We start from the raw sequence: 9,915 nt of genomic DNA, 5'->3' as shown, positions 1-9,915 counted from the left end.
GCGGAAGTAGTTTTTTGGTTCACCAAGACTGCCCTCCTCTCACAAGGTTTCAATTCACTGCTATTCTCAAACGCTGTCTCTCAGCCGTCGGTTTTGAACCTCGAGATTTCGGAACACATTCGTTCTGTATCGGTGCAGCGACCAAGGCGGCCAGGGTGGGCCTTTCTGGAGATGACGTTATGCGAATTGGTCGGTGGCGCTCAAGTTGTTTTGTGAGCTATGTCCAGACAGACCTCTTGCCGGTAAGTTAATTCTCGTGTTTTATATTGTTTAAAAAAAAAATTGTTTCAAGTTATAGAGATGTTTATGCTCTATTTTACAGGGGCTCCACGTCCAGCCGTCTGGATCATCGGTCATTCCAATGTCTTCTGGGCAGCCCAGAGAGCCGACTACAGGCCAGGTGGCCGGACCCTGGGCTTTCGTGAGGTCGACATGTTCTGGCAGGGTATTTGGGGTCTTCGGTGGTCTCAGGTTCTTCCCGAAGTGGTGAAGATCTGCGTTAGTGATTCACATCTGCTGTTCTCAGCTGGAGCAGCCTGCCGGAATTCAATGGATCCGCCACTGCTGGATGCAGACAGAATGCCCGCCAGCCCCATTAACTATAATAAGGTTCGTCAGAGATCCGACCACAATCTGGCAAAAATGCAGAGAATCAGCGGGACACAGACCTCTGCATGCTGCCGTTTTGTGACTGGCCGATTCCTTGCATTTTCTGCGGGATCAGGTGGTCGGATTCTAGTGCCACAGAAAGTAGCCTTACCCTGTATGTTTTGTATTTTATTGCATTTATTTATTAGGGCAAGGGAGCGCATGGGAGCATGACATGCTCCGATGCTAACATCAGGGGGGCTGCCTGGGTGAAAATATGGGTATGTCTGGGTTCAGATATGAACCCGGACAACCCCTTTAACAAGGACTTGACATTTAAAGTGCCAGTTCACACCTGAGAGCTGAGAAGTTTCACAACTAATTCAAGCCAGGCTGGTGTTTATTCAGGAGAAATACTAAGGCATGTGCTATTTGACTGGTTGTTGGGGAAGGGAATTATTATAGCATGGAATAAAAAAGATTGTAAGCCGTTGTGCTGTACCGCAGGCTAGTCCGCACCACGCACCAAATAATTGTTCCTGATTCTAGGATAATAACAGGTGAGGCGTGGCTGTAAATTACCGCTCTTACCTCCAGCATCCACCGGAGGGCGCCGCGCTGTACAGCACAAGGGTCTCAGCCTCCTGGCTGGGTGTATGTAAATTTATTCGTAGTCACATTCATTAACACGGTTAAGTAAAATACGGTTTTCGTAAAACTGGTGTTGGAGTCGCTTTCCTCCTTCTTGACTTCGCTGTATCCTGGGGAGCCCACCCCGGTACACGGCTTACACAGCCACGATGTCATCTACCTGGCTGCAGTGACGACATTCCATATACACAGATACTTCAAATATGGCTGGCTGGGATTGCTGGTACTTGTTGTGCTAGCCCTGGGAAGTGATAACGATGCCTGACTGTGGCCAATAACCGATCATACAGCGAGCCTGTGTCATGTGTTCCTGATCACGCCCCTGGCTCTTTACTGAGCGCTATTGTCGTTTCCACCTCAATAAAGCGTCACTATTTTATTAGATATTCATGTGTGTGGTTCCAGATGGTAATAACATATAAGAATCTGGCAGGTGTTATTAGGCCCCACCCAGAAAAGCACCTGGTTACCATGGAAACCCTGTTCCATGATGTCATAAACACTACTGTGATGTCATCGCTGCTATATAAAGCCGGGTGTCGCCCAGAATGCTCTGAGGGTTGTATAGGAGAGAAGGAGAGTGGAATTTGGAGACTTTGCTGTTGTTTTTTGCTGACGTCATATGGAGAGATTTCTTGTAAGTAGGTTTTATTTCCTGGTATTAGGATTATTATATTATTACTGCTGAGATTTCCAGAGATTAATACAGTCCTGTATTGTAATGTAGAGCCAGGAGAGAACTGAGGATGATTGTAGATTGTCCACAGAACTGTGTGTCCAGGGACAGGAATACGATTTCCAGATGTTGTATTTGCCCCCAGACCCCTCTCCCTGCACCCAGAGCATAGTGACCCGCAGTCCTGAACTTGCAGAGACAGTCCCTGCATATTCAGGCTGCGCTGGGCTAAAATGGGCGGGGCTAAACCGGCGGTCCTGCTCTGTTCAGGGGCCTATTTCTCCCAAATTTACCATCCGCAAATTGTAAGTCTGCCAGAGGAGTCAAAAAGGGTAAAATGATAAGAAAATATGAAGTCTGTTTGCTTGATTTCCACAGTTCAGTTTTTCTCCACCGTCTGTCACCTGGTTACCATGGTAACAGTCATTGCCCATTTATTAGAGTTCTAACCGTGATGTCATCGATCTTGGAGCCTGATGTTACCCATAATGCTCTGGGGCTTGTATAGGAGCAGATAGTGGGTTTAGTTAAATTTTAATTTTTTTGGACTGATTCCTTGTAACTGGATTTTATTTACTGATTGATTAGGATTATTCTGGATTATTACCTGCAGTCCTCTCCAACCGTAGGAGCATGCTGGGAGTTGTAGTTTTATGACAACTAGAGATTCTCTGGTTGCAGACAAAGCCAGGAGCCCGGTGCTAGCAGAGGTTAGCGCTGGTGCCTCGCAGCGCTGGGGCCCTGGGTGCAAATCTGACCATGGACAACATCTGCATGGAGTTTGTATGTTCCCCCTGTGTTCTCCCTATCGTGTCCTGATAGGGAACTTTGATTGCCAGCTCCACTGGGGACAAAATGTGATGAAAATGTCTATAAAGTCCTGTGGGAATATGTGAGTAAAAAAAATATATAAATTGATATTGACGGCCAATCCTCTGGATAGGTCATCAATATCTGAACACTGGGGGTCCGACACCTGACACCCTGCAGATCAGTTGCTTCAGGAGGCTGTTTCCTCCTCTCACCCAGCACAGCGCCATCTATTACACAGTTGGTTGTGCTTGGTATTGCAGCCCAGATCTATTCACTTGATAGGACTGTGCTGTTCCATGTGACCGATGAATGTGGCAGCGACTTTTTTAAACAGCTGATCGGTAAGGAAGTTGGACCCCCAGAGGTCGGAAATTGATGACCTTTCCTAATGTCAGTATACCTGGTGGTCTAGGGTATTGAAAGGCAGTATCCATTGTAGACTTTTGCAAAGAACGGGTTAAATGGGTATTTCCATCTCAGACATTAGGGGCATTTCGCTAGAGGTACGAATCCCAAAGGTGGGCTATTTCCTTTAGCCTAATAGACGTGAATGGAGCGGTAGTCGGGCTCGTGCGGTGCACTTCCCATTCATTTCAATAGGACTTCTGAAAATAGCCCAGCGTGGTGCTCCACTGTTTTCGATGCTCCTATTGGAATATATGGGGGGTGGCCATTCTAAGTATAGGTGCGTGTCCCCAGTGCCAGAGATGGGAATACCCCTTTAATGTAAGAACCTCTGGTTGTCTAGCAAGCTTCCCAGTGGAGGACAGTGGAAAACCAAGGGAACGTGTCACCTCCAGGTCCTATTAAATGCAGTAATACCTGAATAGTTCTGCTCCTACTGACTGCAGATCACTCATTTATATGTCCGTACTAAACCCTGTGGAGTCCAGGACCAGAAGACATAGCGAGGACTCATGAGCATACACACATAATGGAGGAAAATCCATGACGAGTCCTCTTAATGCTGCATATCTGGGTCCAGTGGTCACTTACCTGTGTCGGCTCCAGCGTTGTTTTGGGTTGAGCCTAGAATGTATGGGTTCCTAGGTGAATCCGGTCCTGCACCCAAACTACCCCTAGCATCCATGCCCACCACCAGAACAATCCTAACTCTAACCCTAACACATACAAAATACCAGATAGATCACCTAGAAGAAAGTCACACAGCCCCCTACTTGTCACCACCACCTGTTCCAGGGTCCTCCTGTGACTTAAAAACCCTATCGGGACCCATACACTTTAGGTTTTACCACTGTCTTTGCCGAACCCTCCTGATTCCTCCTGCACTGAAGATAGAGATGAGAGCAGAGAGGATAGAGAGGACTGTGCAGCTGTAACTGTATGGCCACACAGTTCTCACTATGATCAGGCAGAGTGATTCAGGCATGCTCTGCCCTATCTTTAAATGAAGGGGTGGTAAAGATATTGACTTTTCCTGAGTAAAGCTAACTCCTACATAGGCAAAGGGGCTCTTTTAACCATGTACCCCTCCCCCTTCCATGCATCATTGTATTTTATTGACCCTAAATTCTGTTTTCTTGTTTCCACTACAGAATAAACTAAATCGGCGCGCCCAGCCTCACCCTCCGTTCATCGAGGCAGAGGAGTTAGGGCAAGCCAGGACATCATTTGAATGCCGCCAAAAGGTAAATGGATGCATGATGTGAATTAATGAATTGGAGGACGGTTGGTTGGATGGATGGATGGATGGATAGATCATTGGATGGTAGATAAATGGATTGATGGATGGGTGGATGTTAGTTGGTTGGATTTTGCTTAATTGGATGTATGAATGGATAGTTGGAAAAGATGAATGGGTGGATTGTTGATGGTTGGTTGGGTGTGTGGATGGATGGAGGATGGATCAACAGAGAGATAATAGATAGATAGATAGATAGATAGATAGATAGATAGATAGATAGATAGATACAGTGCTGCCCATAATTATTCATACCCCTGGCAAATTTTGACTTAAAGTTACTTTTATTCAACCAGCAAGTAATTTTTTGAAGGGAAATGACATAGGTGTCTCCCAAAAGATAATAAGACGATGTACAAGAGGCATTATTGTGGGGGGGGGGGGGGGGGGGGGAATTCTCAGCTTTTATTTACATTTGGGCAAAAAGTGTCCAGTCCAAAATTATTCATACCCTAATGATCAATAGAAAAGCCTTTATTGGCTATTACAGCAATCAAACGCTTCCTATATTTGCAGACCAGCTTTTTGCTTGTCTCCACAGGTATTTTTGCCCATTCATCTTTAGCAATGAGCTCCAAATCTTTCAGGTTGGAGGGTCTTTTTGCCATCACCCTGATCTTTAGCTCCCTCCACAGATTCTCAATTGGATTCAAGTCTGGACTCTGGCTGGGCCACTCCAAAACGTTAATGTTGTTGTCTGCTAACCATTTCTTCGCCACTTTTGCTGTGTGTTTTGGGTCATTGTCATGCTGAAATGTCCACTGGTGCCCAAGGCCAAGTTTCTCTGCAGACTGCCTGATGTTGTCGTTGAGAATCCTCATGTATTGCTCTTTTTTCATGGTGCTGTTTACTGTGATTAGGTTCTGCAGCGTCCCATTAAGGACACGTGGGAACTGCAAAATTACTGTGAAACTGCATTTTCGTATTACATGTCATTTTGTATTACAACACCTGTTGTATCCCTGTTCATAGGCTGGTCTAGTGTAATTTATACATCCCACCACTAGATGGGGATAGCACCACTCTGGGATATCCAGCCCAGCTCAGGTCTTATCTGTAGTCAGTCTTCTGTTTAGTTTGAGAGAGTGCAGATCTAGAACGTCTGCTCAGGAGAAAAGTAAAGCCAGGAAAGATTGAAAACCAAAGGATAAAAGCCACTACCTAGGCATCAAAGAGCTTTGAGGATCCAGGTGAGGGATACTTTAGCCACGGGCAACCTCACCAAATTACTCTGGTTTAAAAGGGACCTGAAGCAAAGTCACCTACCAGAAATACCTACACAGAACCACAGCCTGAGTCAAAACCCAGCCAAACCTATTAACAGTGGATCAACAGAATTCCTCTAAAGAACAAAAGACTGTATTCTGTCTGGATGTATATATCACAACTAAAACCAGTCACAGTAAAAGTTGTGAGTTGTATCCTACCACTGTCTACTTCATTCTTCAACACTACTACAACTGGTTGTACCACCATTAACGGTACTGGCGTCACGACAAATACCACCAAGGGACCCAGCCGCCACAAGCACCCTAAACACCACTGCCATCAAGGGCACCTCAACCTCCATGTAGGCTGGTGCTTCCCTACCACAGAGCGTGCCCCGGAGGATTTCGTGCTGTCTTCCTCATCACTGTGCTGCTGGCCCAGGGAGTCTTTCTGCTAACCGTGAGTAAACCGATGAACTGTATTATTATTAGCCCCTCATCGGCCCACCGTGCACCTCACGTGTAGCCCCTGCGGATCTGGCACGCCACAGTTACCTGGTCCATTGGCTGAAAAACACCCCCAAAGCATTAGGCTCCCACCACCATGTTTGACAGTGGGGATGGTGTTCTTTGGGTTGAAGGCTTCTCCTTTTTTACGCCAAATGAAGGAAACATCATTGTGACCAAACAATTAAATTTTTGTTTCATCTAACCCTAACACAGAAGACCCTAAAAGTTGTCTTCTTTGTTCAGATGAGCTTTTGTGTGCCTTATCTGGAGAAGTGGAACTTAGGAGTGTTCAGTGTCCGTTGGATTGTCTGCCTTGAGACATTGCCACTAGCAGAGCCCAGATTCACCAGGATGGCCTTGGTGGTGATCCTTGGATTCTTTTTAACCTCTCTAACTATCCTCCTGGCAGCACAGGTGTCACTTTTGGCTTCTGACCACATCCTCTGAGATTTTCCACAGTGCGGAACATCTTGTATTTTTTGCTCAAATGTAAATAAAAGCTGAGAAATGTTTTTTTTTCCCACAATAATGCCTCTTGTACATAGTCTTATTATCTTTTGGGAGACACCTATGTCATTTCCCGTCCAAAAATTACTTGCTGGTTGAATAAAAGTAACTTTAAGTCAAAATTTGCCAGAGGTATGAATAATTATGGCAGCACTGTAGATATAGTCCCCCTTGCATATGTCCCTGTATTTCACTGACACTAAATTCTGTTTTCCACCACAGAACAAACTACCTCGGCGTGCCCGTATTTACCTTGTGTCCTCTGAGACACAAGGAGAGGAGTCAAGGAGAGCTGAAGGCTGCAGTTCTTGGAACAAGGTAAATGGATGGATGATTGGCTGGGTGGATCATCGGATGATAGATAAACGGATATATGGATGGATGGATGATTGGTTTCTGCTTGCTTGGATGTATGGATGGATTGATACATGGATATTTTGATATACAGACTGATGGGTGGATTGATGAATTGATGAATATATGGTTGGTTGGATGAATGGGGGATCGGTAGGAGGGTAGATGTATCCTTCCTGTACTCATTATAGAGATATGTACAGAGAAGGATCCGGGTTGCCAACCGTCCAGAAATTTCTAGACAGTCCATAAAAATAGGCAACTTTTTTACTGTGTCTGTGCAAAAAATCGATGTGTCTAAGATTTTTTTGAAGGCTGGCAGTTTATTTTGGTGGTAATTATCGGCATTTTACAGCTCCCAGTAAATGCTGGTAATGAGTTCTTACCAGTATATTGAGCTATGGACATGTACTGGAGGGCTCTATCCAGTCTTGGGATGAGAGAGGCTCAGGGAGTCTGTGCAGATGCAGAGTTTTCCTCAGTGAAGCTCCTAGATAGGCAAAGAGGGCTGTTTTATGGCCTTTAAGAGGAGCTCTGAGAGTCTGTGAAGCTTGCCCCTACATAGTCATGGGGGCTGTTTTAACCATGTAGCCTATCCCTTGCATATAAATTCTGTTTTCCTCTCTCCACCACAGATCAAACTACTTCTGCGGAACAACCGTGTTCACCCTCTGTCCTCTGAGGCAGAGGAGTCAGGAGGAGCCGGCACATCAACCAAATGCTGCCGTTCTAGGAACAAGGTAAATGGATGCATGATTGGATGGGTGAAATGGAGGATGGCTGGCTGGTTGGATAGATGGATCATTGGATGGTAAATAAATTGATGGATGATAAATGGATGGATGATTGGTTTCTGCTTGGTTAGATGTATGGATGGATTGATGCATGGATACTTTGATATAAAGACTGATGGGTGGATGGACGAATTGATGAATATATGGTTGGTTGGATGAATGGGGGATCAGTAGGAGGGTAGATGTATCCTTTGTGTACTCATTATAGAGATAAGTACAGAGAAGGGATCAGGGTTGCCAACCGTCTAGAAATTTCTAGACAGTCCATAAAAATAGTAAATTTTTTTCCTGTGTCCGTGAATTTTTTTTTATGCGTCTATGATTTTTTTAAGGCTCTTGTCTAGATTATTTTGGTTATAATTATCGACATTTTATAGTTCCCAGTAAATGCTGGTAATAAGTTCTTACCAGTATATTGAGCTATGGACATGTACTGGAGCGCTCTATCCAGTCTTGGGATGAGAGAGGCTCAGGGAGTCTGTGCAGATGTAGAGTTTTCCTCAGTGAAGCTCCTAGATAGGCAAAGAGGGCTGTTTTAAGGCCTTTAAAACGAGCTCTGAAAGTCTGTGAAGCTTGCCCCTACATAGTCCCTGTATTTCACTTCCCCTAAATTCTGTTTTCCTCTCTAACCCACAGATCAAACTACTGTTGCGGCCCAACCGTGTTCACCCTCTGTCCTCTGAGGCAGAGGAGCCAGAAGGAGGCGAGACATCGCCCAAATGCTGCCGTTCTAGGAACAAGGTAAATGGATGCATGATTGGATGGGTGAAATGGAGGATGGATGGCTTTTTGGATGGATCATTAGATGGTGAATAAATTAATTGATGGATGATAGATGGGTGGATAGTTAATATTTGCTTGGCTGGATGTATGGATGGAAGGTGGTTGGAAGGCTGGATTAATGGATATTTGAATTAAAATATTAATAGGTGGATGGATCGAAGGTTGGTTGGTTGGTTGGTTGGTTGGTTGGGTGGATTTATGGATGAGAGGATGAATGAATGTTTGGGATCATAAATGAGAGAAAGATAGAAGGATGAATAGACAGAATAATTAGATAGATACCAAATCTTAAATTATACCCCCCTCTTACCTTGCATAAGTCTCTGTATTTCACTGGCCCTAAATACTGTTTTCCTTTCTCCACCACAGACCAAACTACTTCGGAGCAACCGTATTCACCCTATAGTCTGAGGCAGAGGAATTGGGGAAAGTCAGGACATGATCTGTTCTGCAAACAAGGTAAATGGATATATGATTGGATGGGTGGATGGTTGGTCAAAGTGCTGGGTGGGTGACTACTCCCCACATTCCAGGCCGTGTCTTGGTTTTGGGCTATAAAACACAGGCAGCACTGTCAGGTGGTGTGGATTACTCCTCTCTGACAGTGGAGCTCTGTCAGTCTCTTTGTTGGGACCTGGAAGTTTGGGCCTGGATTAAGGCCCACTACCTTGTTGGTGTGAAAGCAGGTGGATTCTGCTTTGTTTAAGGACTTTTTCTTTGCTGCATGGTGTGAACGAACACCAGAATCACAAGGTGACTTGAAACTGACTTTTTGTGTTGTCATTTACTTAATGTGTGAATAAACACTGAACTGTTTAATTCAAAGACTTTATTGTTGCCTCTATACTGCGTCCGCTAACCTGCCTATCAGATCGAATCCCCACAATTGGTGGAGGATGCGCGCACGCGCAGTGAGGCTGGCATGAAGGCCTAAATTTTTTTGTTTTTCCGGGCACGGTTGTATGTCTTACATCAAACCAGCGAGATTACAACCAGTGTCCCTTGACAAAATGGAAGCTGTCGTGAAAGCCCTCGTGGAGGCTAACTTGCAGCAGCGAGAGGCTAATATGTATACTTTTTTTATTTATTAAAATTTTATACGCTAATATCATTTTTGAAACAAAAAAAAAATCATGTTTTAGTATCTCAATTTTTTGGGCAATTGTTTTAAGGTAGGGTATCATTTTTGCGGGATGAGATTGCGGTTTGATTTGTACAATTTTGGGGTGCGTATGACGTTTTGATCCCTTGCTATTACACTTTTTGTGATGTAATGTGACAAAAAAAAGTTTTTTGGACCTTTTTTTTTTTTTTTACGGTGTTTATCTG

General features: G+C 44.6%; 1 long non-coding RNA gene across 1 annotated transcript; it reads left to right on the top strand.

Annotated features, from left to right (window-relative positions):
* The first annotated feature begins 6,947 nt into the window (after positions 1-6,947).
* LOC120977854 lies at positions 6,948-9,003 on the top strand. Its single transcript, XR_005773980.1, has 3 exons — positions 6,948-6,973; positions 7,645-7,749; positions 8,956-9,003. It is a non-coding gene; the product is annotated as an uncharacterized LOC120977854 (long non-coding RNA).
* The last annotated feature ends 912 nt before the right edge of the window (positions 9,004-9,915 follow it).

Source organism: Bufo bufo, chromosome 8 (assembly GCF_905171765.1).
Source record: "Bufo bufo chromosome 8, aBufBuf1.1, whole genome shotgun sequence".
NCBI classification, from domain to species: Eukaryota; Metazoa; Chordata; class Amphibia; order Anura; family Bufonidae; genus Bufo; species Bufo bufo.
The sequence above is the reverse complement of the archived record's forward strand: the minus strand, read 5'-3'. Positions and strand labels throughout refer to the sequence as shown.